This window comes from Solea senegalensis, linkage group LG13 (genome assembly GCF_019176455.1).
Source record: "Solea senegalensis isolate Sse05_10M linkage group LG13, IFAPA_SoseM_1, whole genome shotgun sequence".
NCBI classification, from domain to species: Eukaryota; Metazoa; Chordata; class Actinopteri; order Pleuronectiformes; family Soleidae; genus Solea; species Solea senegalensis.
Genome location: NC_058033.1, coordinates 9,794,784 through 9,820,970, shown reverse-complemented (window position 1 = coordinate 9,820,970; position 26,187 = coordinate 9,794,784). Strand labels below are relative to the sequence as shown.

The window sequence follows — 26,187 nt, the reverse complement described above, 5'->3', positions numbered from 1 at the left end:
CTAATAAAGACAGTATTACACCTGCGCTTAGGGACAAAGCCAACGCAGTTACTGATCGTCTGTTGGTGACGCAGCTCTGTGCCTAAACGTTTGTTGCCAAATCATTTAAGTGCAATACTACAGAAATATTGAGGAGGTAAAATGGTGGTTTCACATTGTGGGGGGTGGGAGTGAATGTATGAGTAAAGCTACTCATACATTCACTCACAGCTATTCATATTGAGCATTCATTAAAATTCAGAATTTGAAGAATCCCCAACGTACTTGTACTAAAACGAGTATAATCAATGTTTTTACCTTCCCTGTATCTTGTCTAGATCATAGAGTCCCTGTGCCATTACATCCTTTGTTTTCTTCTTTATTAGATTTTATTGTCCATACTGGGAAAAAAAAGCCTGTTGCCCTAACATTATTACAGCCTTAGCCTTTTGCCTGACATGCTTCTGCCGTGCACCTTTTGTAAAAACCCTTCACTGTGTCTCATAAATGATTTAGACATTTTTATGTTGCACGCTTCTCTATGCAGCGCTGTCAGGTCAGACTTTTCACTGTTGTTGTTGTTAAAACAACACGTCTCCCGTCACCGGAGTGATGTTCAGGTATCTGCTAAAATATGGACAACTACACCCCACGCCTGCGGTGTGTTGATCTGAGCCAACAGGAAGCTTTTATTCAGGTTAATGGAGCTCGACGGAGGACGTTTTGACATTGTTATTGATGGTGGCTGAACTCGCAGCTGTGTGTGCCGCTCCGCAGAAACTTAATTTGCTTTTTAAGAGACTGTATGAGAAGTATTGTGATGAAATGGGACGTGCTCTCTGGTGTTATCAAAGTTTGCTTTAATTATTAATTATTCCATTAATAGGGCTGGGCAATAGTTCAATAACATTAGTTGAAATAAATCAATAGGTTTATTAGATGTGCAAACAACATATAGTTCCTTTTAAATGTTTTGCCTCGGGTTAAGCAAGTGTTTGTTTTCTGTCCACAAATAATTTTAAAATCACAATTGACTGATTGCCCAGCTCTACACATTCATTTACTGCACCTTCCTCCCTAATTTGTCATTCTTTACAAACTGCTGACAACACAGCTAGGGCTGCAACTAATGCTTTTTGTCAATTGTTTGGTCAGAAGTAAAATGTCAGAATAATGTTGATCACTGTTTACCAAACCTGGAAATTATGATTTTGAACCAAAACAACTACTCAGTTTTAGTGATTTCTTTATGTGGAGCAAAGAAACCAGAACATATTCACATTTAAGAAGCAGCAGAATCAGAAAGCCTGTTTTAATTATTGAAAAAAAACATGCAAACTGATTACTAAATCAAATAATTCGGTAACTGATTAGTCAAAAATTCAAATAATTGTTACAAATAACAGTGCCATTGAAATAATTGACAACACAAAGCAATTTTTAAGGCAGACAGTGCAGCTGCTTGTGGGTAAAATGGAAAGACATAATGTCAAATTCATCCAGAGAGACTGACTGATGAATGTAGTCACTGAATGTTCAGAGAAGACTAGAGATGAGAGGAGAAGTAGATTTTCTCCTGAGTTCAGTTTAGTCTGAAGATGAGCTGAATATAGATGGACTGTTTGTGCATTTGCATAGAAATCTAGTGAATGGTTCCTTTGCTGCCTGTGCAAGTAAATACAGTTCAGTCGCTACAGTGTATAAAGAACCACACAATTCATATTATCATGGTAGAACATCATGTTATGGGGTTCATAGAGAGGCGACTGAGAGGCAAACACAAAAGCTGCATTCAGACGTGCACTGAACCCCCAGAGATTCTCTGGATCGGCCACGTGTGCGAACCCAAATATCTGCCACAGTCACGTCAGACATTCTCCAGCGATTCCACCGCTTTAGTGAACATGTGTCACACATGCTGTTTCGCTCATATGTGAACGGCAAATTCCTCCAGGTAATGCCTGGTTCCAAATCTCCGGACGTTACCCAGTTTGTGTTTCAAAAATGGCTACAGTCTTACTAAACTACCTCCTAAATAATAATAATAACAATAAAGAAAGGCTGGATAGAGAAACATGACCACCGTCTTTTGCATATGCACATTTACCGTCCCTGTGGCACACAAACAATGATTCAGTCCTTTCAAATAAACTTTCTACTCTAAAACAATCCAGACGTGGCTCCTATGTCATTTTCATACATGTCTGTATAATTCTCTTTTATTTCCCTACTTACTTAAGTCTATGTACTTTATTTCTTTGTTTTTTGTGATTTTCTTCTTCTGTTTTTTTTGGCCAGTGCTGGTACCGACGACACCTACAGCAGCCATACTAACCATGTTTGTAAAAGAGACTAACCCGAAAATTAAAAATGGAAAAAGAGTAATGAAATGTACAGTATACTATACATGCACAGTGTAAATTCAGCCACCTCCTTTTATGTTCTCTCGTCCTATTTTATCTTCCTGTCTACAAAGGTTGACTTTAATCATTTTCTATATTCCTGTTTTACTTTGCATTAAAAAAAAGGGAGTAAGTGAACAAAACTATTTGTCTCGTGTGAAGTGCTTGATGCTGATCATCACATCTGTTGTGTCTCTCGCACTCGTTCACAAGGTTCACACCTACGGAGACGGAGAGGCACGAGGTTTAGCGACAGCCTGTGTCCCGAGCCCTTGTCTCTCTCTCTCGGATGCTTTTGTTCTGCGTAAGTGTTTCTGAATATAAATCTAGAGATGATAGCTATTACTCACTTCTCTCTTTCTTTAGTAGAATGAGTCAGACTCCTAACTCAACAGTAGCTATGTTCTAATAGAGGGACTGACAACATGATTAATCCTGACCATGATCCAGGCCTTCTCAAATTCTGCCTCTCAGTGTTTTAGGGGTTTTTTGCCCAAAAGAATAAATTAAAGCTGCTATGTGTGATGTCGTGCTCAGGTTAGTTTTTGGCCAAATTTCTGTTATTAGCATTTATTCTCTGGCAAAAAAAGCAATCCTCCCAAATGGAGTCAGCCTCTTTGTGGAGTGCTTCACCATAATATTGTGAATAAAGAGCCATCAAATTTCAAACCTACGCTGCCTTTTTACACTCAGCTGTTAGCAGAGGTGGAAATTATTCTACTCAAGTAAAAGTACCACTATGTTGATAACATGAATTGTTTTTAATTAAAACCAGACCTTTACAAATTAAAGTACTGACAAAATAAAATTATTTAAACACTTAATGTATCAGTCAAAATGGGTCAAAGGTCACAAATGCTTCAACTTTCTCACTCAGGGACCTTCAGGGTTTGGCTTGCTTGAGACATCATCCAGAGAACTCACTGCATGGAGCACATGTTGCCACTAGGAGGCAGGTTTGGATCAGATTTCTGTGCATCCTTGGGCCTCTCAAACGAATTTGTGTCAGCTAAGGCCATTGATAAATTGCTACGAGTGGAGAGAGAGTAGTTACCTAGACATTTGTAGAAAATGATAACCTGCACTGATTACATCTGTCACACTGTACCACTGTAATTTAGCTCTTAAAGCAAATCCTAGTGTAAATCAACCCCACAAAAGAACTGTAAGCAAAGCATTTTATTGCCTCAGAAATATATAGAGATAAAAAACGTCACTCCAGAGGCAAATCTTTTGCTTTTATGAGCGCAGACAGTGAAAACTGTTCCAAATGACTCGTTCATCTTGTTAACCAGGGAGTGAAAGCACTAGCAGCTGAAGAGGAATGGAATCATGGCGTGATGTTATGCGATAAATGAGCTTAACTGTCAACATTCAGGAAGGAATGCATGCGATGCAAAACAAAAAAAAACCTTGGTGATGAATTCTATTAGCTTATCTTTTCAAACAATTAAAAACTACTTGAGATGATGGGTTCAAAGCTCAATAAGGGACATTTCTAAGCAATTGCTAATCTATATTATCCTTCTGATATGGATATATTTTTTGGTGTTTATGATTGTTTACATTTTATGTGTTTTTAAATATATTATATTCATTTTTGTCATTAAAAATAAAAAAATAATTAAAATAAGAGTGTACAGAATGTGTGTGGTTGTTGACTGAGGCTCGGGACACACCATGCGCTGCATAATATAGTAGTAATCTCTCAGTTGCAAGTCAAAATCCTATTGTGAAGCCTAATCCTTGACCAAATGTGCATCATTTGCTATTGAAGAACACCTTAAACGAGTGATTGAGATCATTAACTCTTCTGAAAAAGACATTACAAATCAACTGAGAACTAGACTAATTTCCCCACAGAAGTCTGTTCTAATGGACAACTTTTTATTACATTCAGATGGAGAAACAAGCTGCATATTCGCAAACGCTGCAAATGCATCAACAGAAACACGCTGCAAAAACCAATTACTACCTAATATTCTTACGTTATTAAAACATCTAGTCATGTTGAACAAGAGAATACAATTTCTCCTCCTGTAACCCCACAGTTTTTATGATCAGCGTTTTAATTTGGCAGTAGTTTGTGAGATTTTGTGTTTTGGGTCGTTGCAGTGCGTTTGCCCCTGTCGGCCACCGTAATGCAGGGATTCACCCAAAGCACACACATACAAGCTCGAGCCGCCACTGCCCCCTCTCACTCCCTTGTTCCCAGCCTGAGTCCACTATTTCCGACAGCACGTGAAGGCAGCGCGGAGACCGACCGTGCAGCTCCTCTGCTGGGCTCAGTCACACGAGTAGCACACGGAGAAGCCGCTGCCGCTTCACAAGTTTTTTCCCTGGAAGCAGCGCCTGGTAACTCCAGAGAAAAGCGAGTTTATTCATACTGTAGTTACGAAACCGGTGAATGTCTCAGAGAGGGTGAGGAGTTTTATTTCCCCCCTCTTACCACAGCAACAGTGAGTGAGTGAGAGAGTAAGTGAGTAAGTGAGTGGACGCTGCCTGTTGTCCCCGGTGGAGCAGCCTGTTTTTTTGTTTAGGCTTTGACCTAAACCCAACACAGCCGTTGGCGCATTTCCACTCACCGGTCCTTGGGGACGAACGGCATAAACAATGTCCTCATATACTTTTGTTGTTCGGCTTGTGTGTGAGTGTGACTGTGTGCTGGGTTAAGCTGCGATGAAGGCAGAGTTTAGCAGCGTTGAGGCGCCAGACGGGAGACAGTGAAAGCTAAGCTCTCTCATCCCAGCAGCGGCAGAAACAGCAGCAGCAGGAGCAGCAGCAGCAACAACGGTAACCGACGCTGGTCCCACAGCACAGACCACAGCCACTCGACACAGGTACTTTGACTATAACTCAACACAATTATACTGTTATAAACCCCATTACTATGATAGGTAAGATAATTCAGAGCTGCAGCCGGTGTTTAGTGCCTAGACCAGACAGTTGATGTTGTCTAACGTAGACGGCGCGCATGTGTATGTTCTGTGTGTGAAGCTCGTGGCGGTGTGAGTGTGTGTGTTTTCGTATTTGTTGTCTCTTATGGACCTGTCCGGGTAATAAAACACCCTCCTGGTCAGTGGCCCTCGAGGACCAAAGCCTGGTCCTAATGAGACACAGGATCATTTCTGAGGCTGTGTTAGTACTAAGGTTTAGTTTAGGTGGTTTAGTTTAGGCTAGGGTTAAGCTTAAACTGCTTGTGTTTATTGTTTGGGGGTAAGGTTTTGGTTTGGCTGCCCTAATGAATGCAAGTCAATGCAGTGTCGTTCAATAATAGCTGCTCATACGTGTGTTTGTGTTACATTTAAACATTGACCTTGTCTGGACCTCATGGTGACCAAAACCTGGTCTTATTATGGCAGAACCTCATCTCTGAGGCTCTGGTTATCTTGGTTGGGTTAAGGCATTACTTGGTTACCAGTGATGTTTACTGATGATGTTTTGTCCAGAATGTTTAAATAAATGCAAGTCAATGCAGTGGCCTTACAAGAATAGCTGCACAAACCTATGTGTGTGTATATGTATGTGTGCTAACTTGTATTTGTTACCTCTTTAGACTCCTCTGTTACCTCTAGTTACCTCTGGCATAAACACTGACCTTGTCAGAAGCAGTAGTCGGATTGGAGACCGTAAACCTGGTCCCACTGAAGCAGAGCCTAACTTGTGAGGAACTGGTAAGGTTTAAGACTTAGATTTGAATTGTGGTTAGTTTAAGGTTAGGATTGGTGACACAATCTTGGATTTCAACCTTCAAATTTTGATAACGTATCATCTTACAACAGGGTGAATGGCACCTCTGTCAAAGCCTGAGCAGGTCTGCAAAGGCTGCATTGGCACTATGTAACTTCAGGTTTTGGGTCCATGCCACAAAAAGAATGAGCTAGCAAATGAGGCGACAAAGTTACACAGATGGTGCAATTCACAAAAAACCAAAGAGGGTTAAAGAGAGTGATACAATAAGAGGCTGGACAAGGGAGAATATTGGTCCAGCTTTCACTTGCTGGTGTTTACTTTCGCTCTGCTAGTGGAGGGATACTCGACGACTTGGTCTTGTTAATATTGGTTTACTTTTCCATTATACAGTTCTAGCACTATGCTCTACTTGAATAAACTACTCAGTTTGGTATCAGGCACATTGTTTTCCATTACTTTGTAGTACCTCCTCATTGCAGGCAGGGTCGTCATAGCACGCCTTTTGCGAAACTGCCGCGATGTCGTTTTACACGTCACAAACACACAAACTAGTTATAGTACAGAATCGTTCAGTTCTTCCTGCATGACCACAGCGCAGACTTCATCTGACAGTCACTGAACTGAAATACAACTGAACGGGTTGTGATCTGGCTCATGTTTGCCGCCTTTCAGCAGTGCTGTCACTAAATACACCGGATTCCTTAAATATTGAGATTTTAGAAGTTTCCTGGCTAAATGCTGGAGATTAACGCATGATTTTTAAGTTTTTTTAACTGATCTACAGTTCAGAATTGTTCGGTTTGATTCTTGTGCCTGATGTCACGCTCATGACTCTTCCTGTGACGACACTTTCTGACCAATCACTGGCCGGCAGTCTGTTGACTGTTGTCACATTTTTTTATTGTCTCAGCTCGTGTGTCAGGCCGTGTTATTGAAGTCCTCTGAAAGCAGACCACAAAATGAAAAAAAACTTTTCCACTCATCTAATGTGCACATATAATGTCATACATCCTGTTATGATGACGTCTTTCAACCGTATATTTAATGAATGTTGTTTTACCTTAAAATAATTAATAACCTCACTGGAACATGTGCCCTCTACCACCTCAAGGATGCTTCATTTTTATTTTATTTTCTTGCAGTCTGTTTTTTAAATTAATTTAGTGCACAATGTTATTCCTCAGGGGTGGTGAGATCCTTCAGGGAGTAACACTACCCACTGCCTCACACCTCAGTTAATCATCAGTTCAGGGTTTTCTGATGCTTCATTCCCTGTATTAGTTGAATCAGATATGCACGGAAGCCTGTAATCCGTATGTACCAAGGCACACTCGCTACAGACCGGTATATCCACCTCATACATATCCAATTTTGCTACACCACAGAGCTTTTGATGTTTGGGTAGGGCTTTGACAATAGTTAGTTGTCTTAGAAGGGACTAAATGTTTTCTCATCGTCTTTTGCAACATTTCTCTGGCACCATGACCAGTTGTTCATCAACATGCCTCTCAGGCCCATTACATTGCTGCTTTAATATGATGGGTCTGGAACAGTTTACAAGTCATGGTTGGTTAAGTATTTTGCTGACAGTGTCACGGTTCAGTGCAGCAGCAGCAGAATGCATACCTTTGCCAGTTGGCTCTTTTTTGTTTTAGCGTGATTTTTGTGTGGAATTGAAGTCTAGCACCTTATCTGCATTGGCGCAGCTGTGCAGCTGTGCGAGCATTCCGAGCATGTTTGTACTTGAAGTAAATATAAGACAGCCCTCCTCTCTCTGGCTTAATAAAGTTTCTTAAATGGAGAAATATGCCTTATTCATTACTAGCGAATCGCTTTGCTGGGAACTTGGCTTCATCGGTTATACGCTCTTATAAGATCTGTCATTTTGGATACCTATATGCAGCGACAGAGCAAAGCGGTGCTGTGAATTTTAGTGTTTCCCTCAAGGGGTAATTTAGAAGTGGAGTGGTCAGAAAGAGAAGTGTGCTGGAGACTAAACCGCAGGTGGAAGTCAGGTTCTCTGTAATGGAATCTGCTGGATATCTTTGGCCAAATAGTGCATTGCTCATTGTGAATACTTTGCTTCTTACACCTCAAAATGAACAGGTGTATGTTGTTTTTTTCAACCATGATAAACCCAATCAAAGACTAAATGACTCCTTTGCCATTCCAAGTAGAGGAGTTTGCCTTTCTATTTTTTTCCCTTTCTCTAAATCATGTATAGATCAACACACCAGATGAAAGTACCTACAACAGTGCCATGCACTGTTTTGGTAGAAACACATATCTTTCACTCAGGAAGTGATTGTTTTATGTCGACAGACAAAGGCAAATGTAACACTGAGCTAGTACAATGAGATGGCTGTGAAAAGGTTGAAACTGTGACTAAAAACACAAAGAAGCACCCATGAAAGGTTTCAGATGTGAATTATGCTGCTCAAAAGAAAAAGGAGGTTTCTCCGCCCAACCCTGCTCTGCTGCTGTGTGTATATATACAAAATGAATGCTGCCATAGTCAGTTTCTGATAGTATTGCTTGACAGAGCCATACTATCAATAATACAGAGAATAATAACATTAGCAATAACAAAAAGCATGCATGATTTGTCGATCGCTCTTTGGTGAGTGTTATGACGTCACATCAGAAAAGGTGCAGACTCGTCAATTATGTTACCATAATTAACTAGCATCGAAAATCGGTGTCATGTTTAGGTTACTGCTGTTTGGTGCTATAGCAGATAAAATCCTGTTGCATCCAATTGCAGAGTAATTTGAACTCTGACATGATTTCTGATTGATGACACTGCAGAAAAAAAGCCTGATATCAGCAGATGTTGATGAGTTTTTGACCACTAGAACAGGATCTTAAGATCAGGCTTTGTGTCACTGGTTTGCTCATATACTTTAGTGAAACATGACATGTTTTCATAAGCCACATCAGTTAGTGTTGTAGACTTCAGCAATTGATGTCAACTTCTTTTGTTGCAGTTTTAGAATATTGGCTATTCACACACAATGATGTTGTAATTGCAGTTGTGATAATAAGCATTTTAATTGTGTTCTGTCTTAGCTTAACATTGAAAAAACCAAGTCATTCATTTTGATTGTTTTTTCAGCTGAGGAAAATTGTCCTGCCAAAAAGACAAAATTGAGATGGATTTAAGCAAATGAATAGCTTGTCAAATCACACAATGTGGATTATTTGGTCTGATTAAACACTAGGTATAAGTCATCTGATTGATACCAGTGTAGCAATTATTATTAGGCCACCTGAAAAATATGACTCATCACTCAAACTGCCATGTCTTCCAGCTCAAGGAAGCTAGAGCAGCTCTTCACTCGTGGCTGGACTGAGCAAAACTAATGTTGCTGTTACAAGTTTGGACAGCCCGGCTGCAACTGAAAGAACAACATACTATGCAATGCAATAGATAAGGCTGAAGCCATTTCAGATTTACTGCTACTGTAACTTCAGGATTAGCCATATCTCAACAGATAGAGGGCACAAGTATTTTGTAGTTGTAAATCTCGGAGACTGCAGCACATTTGTCACACATGTGAAGCTGTTGCGTTGGAATCTGAGCTGAGGTTTTTGTACGAGTGGATAAATAAAGTGAGCGTGTAATAGAGAATTGGTAGGATACTAATAATAACTTAGTTTTTAGCTACACTGTCTTTAACGAAGCCTTTTTTCAAGATATTATTTGGGATTTTATTGCATTTTATTAGACAGGACAGTGAAGCGTGAAAGGGCGAAGAGAGAGAGAGGGAAGACACGCAGCTGCAAATGGACCCGAAGCCTTCAGATTTTTACGTGTTTTTTCACCCGCAGCTTGTTGAATCAAGTAACATTTATTAAAAGCTGTTGAATGGATTGCATTGTCTTTAAGGTAAAGGTATTGTCACTACCTGGGAGTGACATCGTGTATAGTAGGGCTTCAATTAACAACTATTTTGATCGTGGACCACTCACTGACTATTGAAAGAAATCAGATAATATCAACTCTGTACATAGCTAGTGAAGCTGTCACTTTTTATCTGAAATTCGGATAGCTGTTCAAACATGGGTTGGGGGGGGGATTTTCAGACTCAAACCTCACCGACTCCTCCACCTGTAGAGCAGGTGAGCAGGTTATTATTATTATTACTTTTGTTATTAGTATGAAACTACTACAAAGTTGTCCAGAAGAGGGGGCGCCGTGAGCACTGCTTGGCTGGCATCCATGCTGTCTTTGCTCATCATGAGAAGACAACAGTGACATTTATGTTTAGTTTTCTGTGACAAAAGAGGACACACATGCACTGTAATCCTGAGCAGACAATCATCACACCCAAGCATCTGTGCATGAACACACACAAATGTGACTACAGACACTTATGTGTGTGTGTGTACAACTCTCAGCAGAGATGGTTAAGAAAGCAAATGACTCGCTTTGTTAACAAAAAACAATGATGTAGCCGACGACTGCTGACAATTAAATTGTCTGCAACTAATTTTGTCATCGATTTGTGTCGACAGCTTTGACTAATTGTTGCAGCCCTACTTTATAGACAAGAGCCTGTGGTAGTCTGAGCATCTGCATTAAAGCTCTACAGTGCAGTAATGTAAAAACAGCAATAGAGATGTCTTCATATCATAAAGAGAAGTGAATAAAATTGTTTTGGGTTCATTATAAAAATGTGGTGAGATAAATTAGATTAGGACATCCCATGATGAATAATGGGAATCACAATCTCATGCTAATTATGAGCCAAGTGTGGATTAGAGAGGAAGTTGAGAGTGTTATAAGAATCTATAGCTGGGAGTAAGGTCTTGTCACTTGCTACCGTGTTACCTGTTTTTTGTTGACTGTGGCAGGGGTGTGGTGTAGCAGACACACATCATGGTCCCAGGCTATGTAACCTGATGTTGCCTTCTTAGTGTTCTTACCAATTTGTGATAGAGCAACTGTCTCATCTTAATTTTGCTTGTTATTATTAGATGTGTGAGTTTCTACTCGCAGCTGGTCTTTTTAGTTTGCAAAACAGATGCTGATTCTGCGTCATGTCATAACATCTTCTGCTATGCTAATGAATGGCCTCCAAACACACTCACCTTTAACAAAGCTATGGCTACATTTATACAGCTATGTTTGTATTTAAAAATCATGTTCTCAAATAAAAAGATCTGTTTTCAGATTAGCATTGCAGCTCCGTATCAGGAGTAATTTGAGTCCATACTAAGGCAAATAAAAATGTATATCGTGTGACCATTGAGTTAAATTGGACATGCACGTGTCCGTATAATCAGAAACCTGATTTTATCCTCTGCAGTGGTTTCCTTAGTTTCAGAACATGTTACTAATGAGAAACGGTAATGGTGAAACTTCAGAGCAGGGATCTGTTTTATGAGACTGATGACAACATGGAACTGAAAGTAAGAGGTTAAGGACACTTTGGTTTCACAGCCGACAGTCGAGTCGCAGTCATCGTTTCTATAGGTTCTCCATTTTTGACCATCCAGGCTGAAAGTGCTGTCCCTGAGTTACGAACTGAAATGGCACCAGTAGTGTTTTGTGGCTGTAGCTTTAATCTTTGTGTGGTGTGTCATTAGATCTCACTTCATCTGTTGCTTTTTGTAAACAGGAATTTATAAAGGTGATGAAGTTGGTAAAGGTGGATTGGGTTTATGGAAATCAGAAGTAAACTTAATTGACCTCCGTTTCTAAAGAGACATCTTACTGGCAGGAGTGTTTGTTTTAAGAGACTATCATCTGTTCATAAGTGTTCATTTAAATTCATAGCGGTGTGCAGACTGACTATTTATTCCCTCTCTCCCTCTCTCTTCTCTTACGCAACCAACTGCTTTCTTTTGTTTTCTTGTTATGTACATGAAACCTCCTGCACTCTCAAAGGTCTCCTTGTTTGCCTCTGTCTTCTTCGGCCACGCACAAAGCCAGACACGACCTCTGACCCCCAGACTCGGATTCTGACGCATTGTGCGGAGGGGGCCTTGCATCAATTGGAAGTCCCTTCCGCATGTTCATTAACTATGCACAATGCACATGTTGCTTTCCTCGGCCCTGTCCCACATGGTGAAAATGCCACACACTCTTTATTTCCAATGTGGAAAAAGCATCTCACTCCCAGCTCAGGGCACAGTGGTGTTCCCTAGAGGATGCTGCGACATTCCCAAAGGAGATTCCATTCCCCCATAAACAATCCTAGCATTGACATGGCTGCTGATTAGTGAGTTGCCAGGGTATTCCCACAATGGCCCAGTGGAAGATAATGAGAGTGGATTGAAATGGGGAGTTCTCATTCAGCACTTGTTGGCAGCAAGTTGTATGAAACTACTTGGAAGGATTCAGAGAAGGCACATCGCTGGGAGTTTAGTTTACCGTCTTCACAAAAAGTGTGAAACTTCCACAGTGAGCACCGGAAACTGCCAGAGCTGATTGTACCTGGGCTCGGGAGGTTTGACGATGACACTGTGGTACTTCCTCAGGTGTTGTTTCATGAACAGATGCACTCCGATGCAGACAGTCTTGTTTGTTGGAGAAATTGATTGGTGATTGGAAACTTATTAGACAACCCAGGAAAGTCGTCATATGGTAGCTGTTTTGTCACGACAAAAACACTTGGGGAAAAACAGTCTTTGTGTTACAGAGTAAAGCCAGCTGATCTGTCAGAAATGACGTCTTCACTACTGCCGCATTGTGCACGAGGGCTCCAGAAAGTTGTTGTGTCTCTATGTCGCACACTGAAGTTTTTTTGCGACTACAGTGGATGCATCCAGGTGAAAACTGGCTGAGCAGATTTTTCTTTATAAGCAGCTCTATAAGACCTGAGAGGCAGTCTCATGGAGATTTGGAGAGTAATTAACACAGAGAAGAAGTCACATGTAAGCTCTATCAAACAAACACTGTGAGAGGCAGAGAATCCACTTCTATTGCAGTATCTATTTCAGTGTAACTGATATATACATCAGCAGACATTATCTCATTAACTTGCTGTTTATCCAGACCAGTTGCTTTGTACACTGCCTCGAGTTCTGGAGCATATCGACATACACTGACCATAAACGCCTCTGGTTGCTCGTAGGGCACTCGTCATCTGCGGAGGTCAACACGATAAACAAGGCTTCATTCAACGGGAAAACAGTACGTGCTTGAGCATGTGTCAATGCAAAGCCTCGCTGAACCAGAACCAACTATTCTTTTGTGGCGTCGGAGCAGTCCTCCTGTTCTAGAATGGCTGTGATATGCTTGAACGTGTATAAATATTGATCTTTGAGGGGGAAACTGGGTCATTGCAGCACATAACGGTGCCAAAGGGAAAACAAGTTGTCAAATACAGGAGTAAGCGAAAGATGTAGTACAAGACACACATAAACTAATAATAAATGTAAGTAATTAAAGCTGCAATAGGTATGAGCATGAGAAAACGATTGAAATTAAAAGCTTCATAGTTAAAAAATGGTCTGAAATGACAGTTTCAGACTTATATCGGTATTTGTAGTTTGTGATATCAGTATCGGACACAAAAAACTGATATTGTCCCATCGTTTATCCTATGATCTGTCAGAAGCTTTCAGTGATGGGACAGAATTAGCAAAGACTGTAAACTGACCCTAGAGGAGTCTCTCTCTCTCGCTCTCTCGCTCAGATCACTTGATTTAGATTATCGAAGTGTTGATTAATAATGCCAAATAAAGTCTTGCTTACTCTTACTTGGACTTGATAAACATATTTGGCAGTGATAGACCTGAAGAAGCAGAAGCAGAGTGAGTCCAACCCTGTTTGAATTCACTTTGCCATGAAAAGACACAACCAACCAACAAACAATAACTGTAACTGATGATGATTTCCTGCAACTTTGCCAGCACACTTCAAATCTAAGCTAAAAATATACTTCAAGGAGATTTTCACCACCTTTAATTTCACATATTGACAAATCAAAATGTGCTTTTGCCTCGTAGTCAATTTATTATGAAGAATATCAATGTCATCTTTAAATTTTCATTCAGGAAACTGTCAAATTGACTGGCTGTCTGTCTGAAGCCTCTGTCAAAAACAGCTGAGCAGCTGTAACCAGACACATCGGACCTGTCAAGCTTTAAATTTCCCTGTAGGATGAGGCGGCGTTAGGCTGACACGCTCTTTCTTAAGACTTTACAGCACTGTGGCCTTGTAATGCCTAATTTTTCTGTGGCAAATCAGGCAGTGCACTGCAAGGATTAGCATATCCAGTTAACCAATTACTGTCAAGCATCTTGGACACCAGTGGAAAGAATACCTAATTGATGAGCATGCTCTTTCTTTATCTCTGTCATTGGTTTTTCGAATTCATGTTGTCCCCCCTTGTGTTCCAGGCATAGCTTTTGTGATCATGTTTACATTTTTGTTGTTCTATGTCCTTAAATTCTCATTATTGTATTCGGCTACAGAGTAGTTGATATTTTGATGTTGTCTTAAGGTAATGGTCCATTACATTTTAAATCTATTACACATTGAAGCTTGGCTTAACGAAATGATACCGCAATTAAATTGTAATTAGGTATGGTCCTCGATTTGTTTAGTCCTAGAGTAGAGTGCAGTCAAAACTTTTCAAGACCAGAAACGGACAGACGTTGACCCCCACCGTCAGAGAGGAAATAATTGTTCTGGCTCTGCATGACAAAATATAAGTGAGAAGATGTGAACATTGAAGTGAAAATGATAAATAATTTATTGAATGTTAAGGCCTATAAATGCGAAATCAAAGCCATTAAAGTGAAATGTTACAAGTGACCCTGAACCGTTAAGTTCCCCTCTCTCAGAAATCCATTCTGTGAGAGTATGATGCAACCTTTTGAGCTATTCAGAAGATTTTCAGAGTGATGAGGCTTAAGATAAGAGTAAAACAGCTCCCAAGTTAAACTTTAAACCATTTGTGTCGTTAATATACCTTTTACTGCCGAGGATAGTCACATATTGGGTCTAAAAGAGACCTGTCCTGACCTTGAGTGAATTTCTTTATGTCAGGACCACATTCATTTTGGACATTTGGAGAACATTTTTCAATCTGTGCTACGGTTACAGTGTTGTTGCCATGCCATCCCTCCATGTGTCTCTATTTAAGCGTTCCTCTGTAGCCTGGTTTTATTTGTTTCCAGGACAAGCTCTTGAGCTCCAGGATGCTGTAAAAAGCCCCAGGAGCGTCTGGCACCAAAGATCCAGTGAGGGAAAATTCTCACTGGGTCAACAAGAGTTGCCTAGTGGGTCACAATTGTGCACTCACTGAGAGCGTAACTTGGCCACCCACTTTCAACATGCCCCGCTCCCCATATGACCTCTTTCCTTTCCTCATTCCGCTAATTAGGTTGAAGGTTGTCATGTTGTCTCGTTACATTAAGGTCAAGTTCAACTCGTGTGTTGTTACAACATGCCTGTCGGTATCTTATTTCGTACCAGAAGAAGATCTGCCGAGTTACACTTATCAGCAAACTAGTGTTTTATGTTTAAATTTTTGGTTTTGGAGTTCTGATGAGACGCCTCATCCTCTAGCCCAATCCACCACATTTAGCACTTACATTTGGCTTGAGTGTACTTAGGGGGTGCACCCATGAAAACCAGGGAGGAGTTTTATCCACACAGGACCAGTGATTTGTGAGCACTAAAACAACTTTTTTGACAATGGGAAGATCTCGAAACAGCACCCCTTTTTTCAACATCTTGATAAATAATGTAGCAATGAGTCATTTTTGAAGCCGTTCACCCATGGTCTTGTATTCGTGTCCCTAGTGTCAGTGCTGGTAACATTAGATTAAAGCCTTGTCTGAGAATAACTATTCATAATTGAAGCCGATGCACAAATCCTGATGCCCGATTCCCCTCAGTTTGCTCCTCTCAATGCGGAGGAGCAGCGGCTCTATTTTGAGCTCCTCCCGGATTTCTGAGCTCCTCACCCTATCTCTAAGGCTAAGCCCAGCCACCCTGTGTAGAAAACCCATTTGCGCCTTTTGTATCTTGTTCTTTCGGTCATTACCCACAGTTCATGGCCATAGGTTAGGGTTGGAATGTGTAGGCTTAGTGATACTAGGCTTACAGCGAGTGTTTGAGAGTGAGCCTTTCACATTAAGTTCAGCCTTGAAAGTGTTTGGTTAGACAAGTTTTACCTGCAGGAGGGCCCTGGGGCTGTTGGAAGTTTTTTCGCTGAGAGGTGACAAGTTTATGAAAAATGCCAGAGGAATGAGAGCGGGTTGGAAATGTCATGCCTTTTCTGTAATTGGTAGATAATATTCAATAGTAGGGGTGGGAAGCACAGGGTACGTCATGATGCAATACAATATGATCTGCGTTACATGGTCCACGATACCAATACAACAGTGCTGTGGTGATCAATATATTGCAAGACAAGCATCTAGTGATACCTAACGATATCTGTCTAACTAAAGAAAAAAAAAACATCTGTGAAAAGTTACAAGACTTATCAATTTATTCACAACAGGAAAAACAAACTACATAAAGTCTATGTATTGAATGTGGATGGGGCATCTATGTCCGTGTGTAGCGTCGCCTGGCGAGTGGAACTGGCAGGAAATGTTTGATATCTATCACCAAATCGATATTCTGACCCATCCCTATTCAATAGTCTGTTTATCAATAAATAATAGAAATACATGTGTTGGCTAGTTAATTCAGCCTGCAAAGAACACCATCATTGGTGTCTCTGGGATACTTGGACACTGCCTGGCCAACCTGGGGGATTGTGGTGCATTTGCTTTCAGTCCATAAAGAGAAGCAGCACAGCTGTAGCTGCACTGTCCTCCACCTCAATCACAACTGCAGCACCATTATGCCCTGGCACAGGTGCACCTCAGAGGGCGCTCAGTCTCGCCTCTCATTTGTTCCCCTGCTTTTTTACTACTTCTGCCAGCATTGTTTGTACTTCAGATGATATACACCCTCTGCTGGTACTAAACATACATACACAGCACGCAAGGTCCGAGAAAAAGGTCTGAGGGAAATGACAAAAAGGAAATGAAACTGACATTCTCAACTTGGTTATTAACAAATATTTTATCTGCAAATAATAGTCTTAAGGTGAATCATTAACATGACGGTGAGATAAAGAAATCGACACCCATTTCCTCTGGTAAGAAAACAGTTTAAATGGGTTTTTAACTAGCGACATTAACTCCCGGGTCAATGCTTATGGGTTTCCCCCGGCTTCTGCTCGGAATCAGTGGGAACACAATTCCGGTGTAAACATGCACATTTCTTTTTTCTCTGCTCTGTTTCTGCCAGAGATGCGTCATTTCATGCACAATGCTAAGACACCCATTCATATTCCAGCCATGAGCATAGCTGTTAGCATTAAGGGTCATGTACGGGTCATTATTTCCAGATTATGCATCTGTGGAGAGCTGCTTTGCATTTATGCATGTGTTTACAAGCCCGCAGTTCAAAGCATATTCGTTCACTTAAACTAAACAAGACCCTAGCAAGTGAATAAAGTTGGAATTATTATTATTATTATTGTTATTATTGTTGTTGTTTTTTGTTTTTTTTTATTAATCACAGATGGAACTGGTTAACTACTGGCTAAACCAGGGATGATCTCTTTTGAGAGTACAATACAACTGAAATAAACTAAAAAAAAAACTTGTTATTGCCCCTCTCTGGGTGATTACAGCGAATATTTGATGCCATGTTTCCCCCATGACATTACACAAAGAACCAAAACCATTCAATAACTTGAAATGAAAGTTCAACTAGTTCAAATTCAACTGCACCGCCAACCCCTTTCTTAGTGTAGCAAAAATTAAAATCGTATCATAGTTTCACTGTTAATAAAAAAAATGTTGCTTTAGGGTGTTTTAAAGACTGAAAGACTCGCTTAATCCCAGCCAGCCCCGATGCACAGAGCTGTTAGATTGTCTATAAAGCGTCTGGATGTGATACCCAACACCGTCCCTTGGCAGACAGACTTTAGTATTCATCTTACAAGGGTGAATTGAATGAACAAGGTCACTGTCCTGACGTCTAGCCTCCTGAGGCTGAAGACAGGAGACTTTAGAGAAGGAATCAGATGTCGGTCATGAGGAGGGGGATTAAAAAATGCAATCTGGTAAAAGAGTTGTAAAAGCGTAGTTGCACATTGATTTTGGTCTCGAGTTTGATCTGGGACACCTAATTGCAGCCTGGCTGATGATAGAGAGGTCTGATGAGATAGATGTGGACATCAGTTTTGCATCCTGTCCTATTGACCAAACCTGAAATGGTGTGTAATTGTTTGTGATTATGGTTAATTTGCCAGTTGAGGAATGATTTGAAAGTACTGTGTCCCCCAGTTCATGTTAATTGTTCTCTACACTAATATTTCTTGCATTTGTCATTCAGACATCCAACAGTTTGGCATTTGCAGCTTCTTATAACGATGAAGGGTGTGGTGCTTGTCTGCAGTTGCGTCTACTTGAACAACAAAAGGTGTTAATGTCACTCAGGGATGCTGAGCAGACTGCTTGGTCATGGCCTAATTCCCGTAAAGCTCCAAATTGCCTCATGAATATGCACCGCCGAAGGAATTAGGGTCATTGTTGCCTGTCAGCCCGATCAATATCCTGCTGATTTAGTGAGTGCATGAGTGGCGCAGCAGCAGGAAACCTCTAGGCTGCCACTGAAGGATGTTAGGTGGGTAACTAGCAGAAAATGTCCCCGTTGCCCAAAGGGGTCACAGTTGAAAAATGCTGTCTCTCAGGAAGAATCACAATTTCTGCTTGTTTTATATATCATTTGGAGGATAATGTTGGCTTAATTATTACTTTGTTACGAAACTGACAAATAAGTTTGGGCAGAAAAACAATGACATCATGTATCAGTGATGCATTGTGATGCTATATTGCAAAGTGTATAGCTTCATTTAAATGATGAGTAAGAATGAGACGACAACATCGATAGCAGCATGTAGTTGATTAACTGCACTGTTTTATTGTTTAACTGTCTATTGTTTGTATCTTTAGTAGCACAAATGAATTGTCTGTGATTAATGGACAGAATAAATGAAATAAATGACTCTCTGGGTTTTTATCGTTTCTGGTGTGAAAACCCGATTTGCTTTTAGTGAGAGAGTTGCACTCCGGCAACCTCGCCTGACCTCATTAATCAGAGCCGGAGGGAAAGTAATGCAGCCGCAACGTGCAGGGACGCATCGAGTCAGTGAGCCGTAGGCTTGTGTCAGTGTGTCTTTCTGTCTTTGCAAATGCAAACACAAGGTAATTAACATGAGAAATGCCAATCTTGGTCTGAGGATCAGTTTCAGCTGAACCCACCAGCATTTTTTCCCCATATCTTTCCAGGCGATTCTATTGAAAGCATCCCTGATGAATCACTTGGTGTTTGTCACAGTGAGTCAGCACGCCGTGCTGGATGCAGAGTAACTGCTCACCTTCTGTTCTCGTTCCATTCTCCGCCGTGGGGGTGACACACCTCAGCAATGCACTTCACACTCAGAATAATTCAATGGCAGGGCCACAGCATAGTTGCTCTGCAGAGGCCATTTAAAAAAACAAACAAACATGAACTCCACGGCTCAGTGAAGTTGGCATATTTCTCCCAATGTCTTGTTCGTCTAGTTTGGGGTGCCAAGTGATCAGAATGTACAACTGCTGCCAAGTCAATATTGCAATTAAATAAATAGATTCCAGTATAGCTGTGGAGTGGATGTGGATGTGGATGTGGGTTACGTCTGCCTGAATAATTAAAAGTGCAGATATAAAAACAACTGTTGTAGTTTTACTGTTCCCCTCAACTAGGCTTACAAGTATAAGCATTGTAAAATAAGTAGCTCGTACTTGTGTGTGCCTATTTTCTGTGTAACTACTGACTCACTTCTTAATTTGCAAGATTGATATTTTGATCTGTCTTTATTTATTTTTACACAATGCTTCCTTTTTTGTCATTTGACATTTTAAGTCACCGCGACTGTTTGCGTTCTGAAACATGGCAGAACAGTGTTGGATTGCACTTTAGTGAAACAAATGAAAACAAACCTAACTTAGATTTAATCTCTTGCTACTTTTAACTGATCTGTAGTTGCTGCACCTGATTCTGGCATCTTTCACATATGTACTGTCTATGTAACATCAACTAACAATGATGTTCGTTATTGATTCATTTGCTGCTTATTTCCTCAATAGATAAAGTCTAAATTCTTTTGTCCATAAAATGTAAGGGACAGGTGACTATCGTTGACCCCCTCCCTAACCTCTAACTGACAACATCCCCTTGTTGCCTTGTTGAGTTTACTTCAATTAGTCGATGATCGAAATTGATTTTGAGTAATCTAATAATTGATTGTTTACTGTGTAATTGCTGTAAACCTGTAACCATTCACCACATATGGAATAGGTATTTGGGACACAGCTTGCCATCTTGTGCATCTTCACAATGATTTAAAAAAAAAAAAGAAGAAAATATATAGAATAGAAGAAAATAGACCATGTGGTCGAGCAATAACTGAGACACATTGGTTCATGGATCAAATACGAGCTGTATTTATAATGTATGTGCTCTGTTTAAGTGGAAAATACAGTTACATTAGAGGATTGGCCAGAATAGCCCAAAATAGAACAGCATTAAAGAAATCGTCTTAGCTTTGCTGATGTGTCTGTGTCTTCACCCCATGTGACAGAGTCATGAGTTACAATAATAAACTAAATTTGCATCCGAAAGTTCTCCATTCTTCTTCAGCCTGTAACCATTTATATGTAACTCGTTTTTACCTTGACTCTATATTCCCACGTGAGATGACACTGCTCACAGCGATTTACAGTAAACAGGATCCTCTGCTGGTCGTTGCACCCACGTCAGCTGATTAAACACAGAGTGTCAGCATATTTTGCAGTGAGCGTTGCTCTTCTGTCACATGTGAGATGACCAGATAATTGTCATACAAGAGAGGTAGCGTGACGCCAGTGCTGCTTCATGATCACACACCTTTTTGTTATCTCGCACACACACGTAACGTTAAACTTAAGTCCCAGTTAACTGTAGTTGCTACCAGCTACCCACGTGAAAGTGTCAAATATGTGACGGCAGAATAACAGGTTTGTTGAGCTTTTTGTTTTACTGTTAAAATGCAATACTTAATTTTTTTGCGTTACATTGCCTCACGCCAAGCGGCTCCATTTGTCAAGGTAGCGTGACTCAGTATTGTCTTGTCATCACTTACATTAATGTGTTTCCAGACAGCTGTCTTCTGCATTTTGTTCCCCCTTCAATGCAACTGTAAGAAAAAGTGTGACATTCACTGCTGTGAGTGATATTCACTGGTCCACCCAAAACAAACAAACAAGCAAAAAAAAATGCTGAATCCTAAAATCAAAACCCGGATACCTGCTCAACACAAAACTGCTCTATATTTGGGTCTAACGTTGATATCAGTTGTGGTGTTGTTGACGACATCACTGCTGTTGTAATTGCATTACAGCTGAAACTAATTTTGGTTTGTGGACAAAACAAGACATTAGAGATCATCATCATTTCCAGGTTTGACAAACACTAATCAATGTTTTTCAACATTTTCTGACATTTTACGGACCAAACGATTACTCCATTAATCGAGAAAATTATCGACAGATTGATTGATTGTGAAAATAATTGTTAGTTGCAGCTCTAAATTGCATGAATCAACATATGATTGATCCGTGACCTTAGAATGAATCTCACATGTGAACGCGCTAAAAGTGAAAGTTGTAAAGGGTTTTTGAAAGCATCCGTTTGTTGATTGCTTATGATGCCAGTGAAAATGTTAAGCAAATGTCAACCATGTCATTGCAAAAAGCCCAGTCCTTGGAGGGTTGAACTTCCTCAACACTGGCTGTAGGTGCGCTAAATCAAGTGTTTTCAGGTACATTTCTGCCACCCTCTCATCCTCTCTGTTTCTCCTTTTATCTGCGTTTCACTCAGCTTTGCTCCAACACCTAAATGTCTCTGAGGTTGACACCGCTCGATGTATAAAGATACAAGTAAATTACCTTGTCCAGGTATCTCAGCCTGTAATGATTACTGTGGTTGTTGCATAATCAAAGAGTGTGTATGTGCACTTAATGTCATTTCTGACTCTCTGGCTCGCTAATTTTTTCAACTTGGTAATTTACATCCACATATCGCCTTCAATTGTATTATCTCCTCCTCTAATTCACTAAATGTGTTTGCCCTGTGGAGCGCTGTTGTGATTGCATGCCTTATCTGATTTTTGCCTGCTAATTATGAAGAAGAGTTTTAGCACTTGCCTCGACTCAAGAGCTTTTAAATCGGCTCCAAGGTCATTAATCACTCCACTTTGCCTGTATATTGCAAAAGATTTTGTTCGCTTACACAGTTAAAACTTGGGGAAAAAGGGATGGTATCTGTCTCCGGTCTCTCTCGCAGCCTCTGCTATGCACACAAAATAGTGTTTTAATGACCTCATCCCTGTCTATGATGAGGCCACCAAGGTCTAACTGTATATCTGATGGTGAACGAGCACTGTTGAAATCAGGTTAGCCTCAATTTTAGACTACACCCATCCCCAATGAGTCAGGTAGTGAATATAGATTAGATTGTGACTTGTTCAAGCAGATATTATTTACTGGTCGGTGTTTTGGTTGTGTCACAGGTTAGGTTTTGTATTTCAGTTTTAGATTGTGTTGATATTTGGCCTCAGTTTGGAGGAATATGCCAGAATTATCAGCTCTGTTTTTTTTTCTCTCCTCCTAGCTTTTCTAATCACTAAAAGTGGTACAATACTCTTACCCAAGTGAATTCACTCCCCATCCTGTTTAACAATTGCACTGGCAATAGAGAGGTTTAACTTCATCTTCGGCTGCTGGCAGCCTCTTGTGTTCTCCTGCCTGTGAGATTAACTTTCATGATGCTAACCCAAATGTTGTCTAGTTTTACCAAATCCTCTGCCTCCTCTCCCGTGCACCGACCACATGCCGCAGTGTATTAAAAGGCTTTTATGGCTAACGGGGCTTTCAGGCACAGCATTGCACAAATGATGTTGCCAGTTTTCAAAGCAACATTGATTTTACACTTACAGAAAGTATCTGCTTTGTTGCTTCAAAGTTTGTGAGACCAAAGAAGGGGCAAATGAAGGATCAGTTCTGAGCTATGGCCTGTGGCCACTGAATCAGTAATATTCTGTTGTGTTGAGCATATAATCTTCTGTATGCCAACAGTATCAGTGATTTGGTTCAGTGTGTTCTATTTCATGGCTCAGTTTACACTGTCTTTAACAATCAGCTTTTCCTCCATACTGTTTACTGTCTGTGCATCAAAAATGACCCCACACCTGATGTTTTCGGCCTACTATCATCTTGCTGCTAACTTTTCGCCATAATGAAGCTGCTCCTTTGGCGTGTTTTCCACCGGTCTTGACTCGACACGCCTCGGCACGGCACGGTTATTTTGAGTTTTTGGTTACTACCTGGTTCCAAGCGAGCTGAGATGATGCTATGCGTGACTTCGCCAGACTGCCAGCCACTGATTGGTCAGAGTGCTGTCCCAGGAAGAGATGTCCGACACAAGAATGAAGCCGAACAATGCCGAGCTGGAGGTCGGTTAAAAAGACTTAACAATCCTAAAAATGTGGGTTAATCTCCAACGATTGCCAGGGAAATGTCTAAAATCACAATATTTAACAGAGGAGTCTGACGTAGTTAGCGACAGCACTGCTGATCGCAAATGTGAGCAACATCACAATCGAACATGGAGGAAGTACTGAGCAAATCGTTTTAAATTATCTGATTCTAATGATTCAGTTACACTGAAAACGCTTGCTTTACAAGTCACTAGTCACTTGCTTGTGTGTGTCACGACTCGTGTGTATAACAAAGTCGCTGCAGTTTTATGCAGCCGTGCAGTGATGACTCCTCCCACGTTGAGTAGGTGCTATTTTGTTGTGTAAAGCCAACCTAAACCGTGCCGTGCTGAGGCGAGGCGAGCTGGGACCATAGGTGGAAAAGGGGCTTTGGTGTGCCGTTTCAAATCCAATGCAGGAAGTGATTCATAAGCTTCAAGCACATACTGAAAAACCTGGGTGTGCTTGTTGGGGAAGTACTCCCAGAAGTACAGATCCATCACAGTTCAGATACTGACCACCAGTTATCTGCATGTGTGACTGCACTCTCAGTTTCAGAAACACGGGGAGGAGGGGGGATATCATCGCTTGATCCAGGTAAAGTTCATATTGTTTTTTTTTTTTTTAATACAGTGTACATAAAAACACCCTTATTGCAAATTATCCACAGCGGTTTTAGTTGGTATCAGTTTGCCTACTGCAGCAAATTAAACTGAAAGAGACACGACACTGAATGACTCCTGCAGCAAGGTCCAAAATTTAAGTGGCAATAAAGTCTAGTGTATAGACAGTGTAGTGATCAATATTGCAGTATGAAGCATAGAGGAGTGTTGGCCTGGAATACTGCCACTACTGAATGACTTTAGTAGGCACCCTGCTTTTTATTTGATAAGCTAATAGTACAAATTGCAAGTAGCTGGACTGTTTAGGCAACACATAAACATATTGGTTGGTTGATTGTTTTATTGCTTTGGATTATGAAACCCCAAGTTAAACTGAAAGGGCATTAACTAGTGTAACAGCAAGGGTTCTTTACTTTGCAGCAGTGATGGTTAGTGTTAGGGTTAATAATTTTAAAATCAAAACTGCAGTTCACAATCAGTAAATTGCAAAGGTTGCAATTGAAGTTACTGAACAGTACAAAACTATTTCCAAAAGCAAAAAAAGAACAGATAACTAAGGCCAAAAAACCTTTCTGAAAAGATTTTAATCACTTTTTAATCACAAATTTTGCCAAGTACAAGCCTATTCAACAAGGTTGTAAGACTTGAAGTATACTGTGACTACTGTGTCTTTCTTTTTTTTAATTGAAAAGCTAAACAAAGGTTGGGACCTTTTGTGAAGTTAAAGGTAACTTCTTCAGTAATTTCTTTTCCACTGCTTGCCAGTCTTCTCTCTTTATCAAATGCCTGTGCTAAAGTAACCTGTTGCCTCTGCTGGCGACAATGTTGCTGCTCTCCGAGCTGTTTCACCCTCAGCATTGTGTTTAGGACGCTGTCTCTATAGGTGGTTGAAAAGGACCGCTGTCTCACCATCCGATGTGCGAACATTGTCTGTGCACACTGTGCAAATAATTGTTATTTGCGCCTTGTTGTTTCGGGAAAAGCCAAACCATCCATCCATCCATCTTCTACTGCTTTATTATCCACATGAGGGTCACAGGGGGCACTGTGGCAATCTTTTTTTTGAGGAAAAAAAACTGATGTGTCTGCAAAAGAGTAAAGGAGAGCAGGGGATATAACGTGCCCGATGGTCCAACGATCTCTGTGCTTTCCTCCACACCTTCTAGTCCTTTGTGGTCTTTTTCACCATTACCTTTTTTACATGAACGGTCTAAACACTCACTGGTTAAATCATTAGGATGATTTTGGTTTGAAAAGACTGTATAGGATTCATAGCGAGCATTAGTACTGACAATTCATATAGTCGACTACAGTGATGTATAAAGACATTAACCAGCGCTGATAAACTGATAATGAAAATCAACCTAATTTACATTGCTTTAGATTTGCTCCGTAGGAATCTGCATTGTCATATAGAATTAAATGAATAATTAACAGCAATTGTAACAGCGAGCCCATTAGTCATAATTTGGCCACTACTAGTCGAGGTCTGCAGTCAGACTGATGGTAATGGTAGCAGGAGTAAATAAAGGTCATTAATTGTCACACACCATCTGTTGTTTGGGGCCCAGTGACATGTCAAATAGCTTTTCCTTCAGCCATCAGGGAATTAAACCAAAGATGTAGGACTAGTGATTCATCTCTAACACGGGGGACAGTAATCACAGTAGCTGTGCCTTAAACTGAAGAAGGTCATGTCAGTGAACTTTGGCTTCCTTGTATTGATTTCATGCAGAGGAGCCTGTGTGCATTTACATTGCTTGCTGCAGTTCAGCAGTCATATCTGCGAGGAGGTAAAAAGCAGATCTGATAGAAAACCAAGAAGGAACAGACATGTATTTTTCATGGCGATAACACCTCTGCAGTGTTAAAAATGTTCTATATAAAAATAGATAAATTCAA

At 40.5% G+C, this 26,187-nt stretch overlaps 1 protein-coding gene across 3 annotated transcripts in view; it reads left to right on the top strand.

Annotated features, from left to right (window-relative positions):
* The first annotated feature begins 4,611 nt into the window (after window positions 1-4,611).
* arhgap32b (Rho GTPase activating protein 32b) overlaps window positions 4,612-26,187 on the top strand; it is a 95,988-nt gene continuing 74,412 nt past the window's right edge. For all 3 annotated transcript variants that reach the window (XM_044041769.1, XM_044041770.1, XM_044041768.1), the window contains exon 1: window positions 4,612-5,221. The gene's annotated coding sequence lies outside the window, so the exon portion shown is untranslated. The remainder of the gene's footprint in view (window positions 5,222-26,187) is intronic.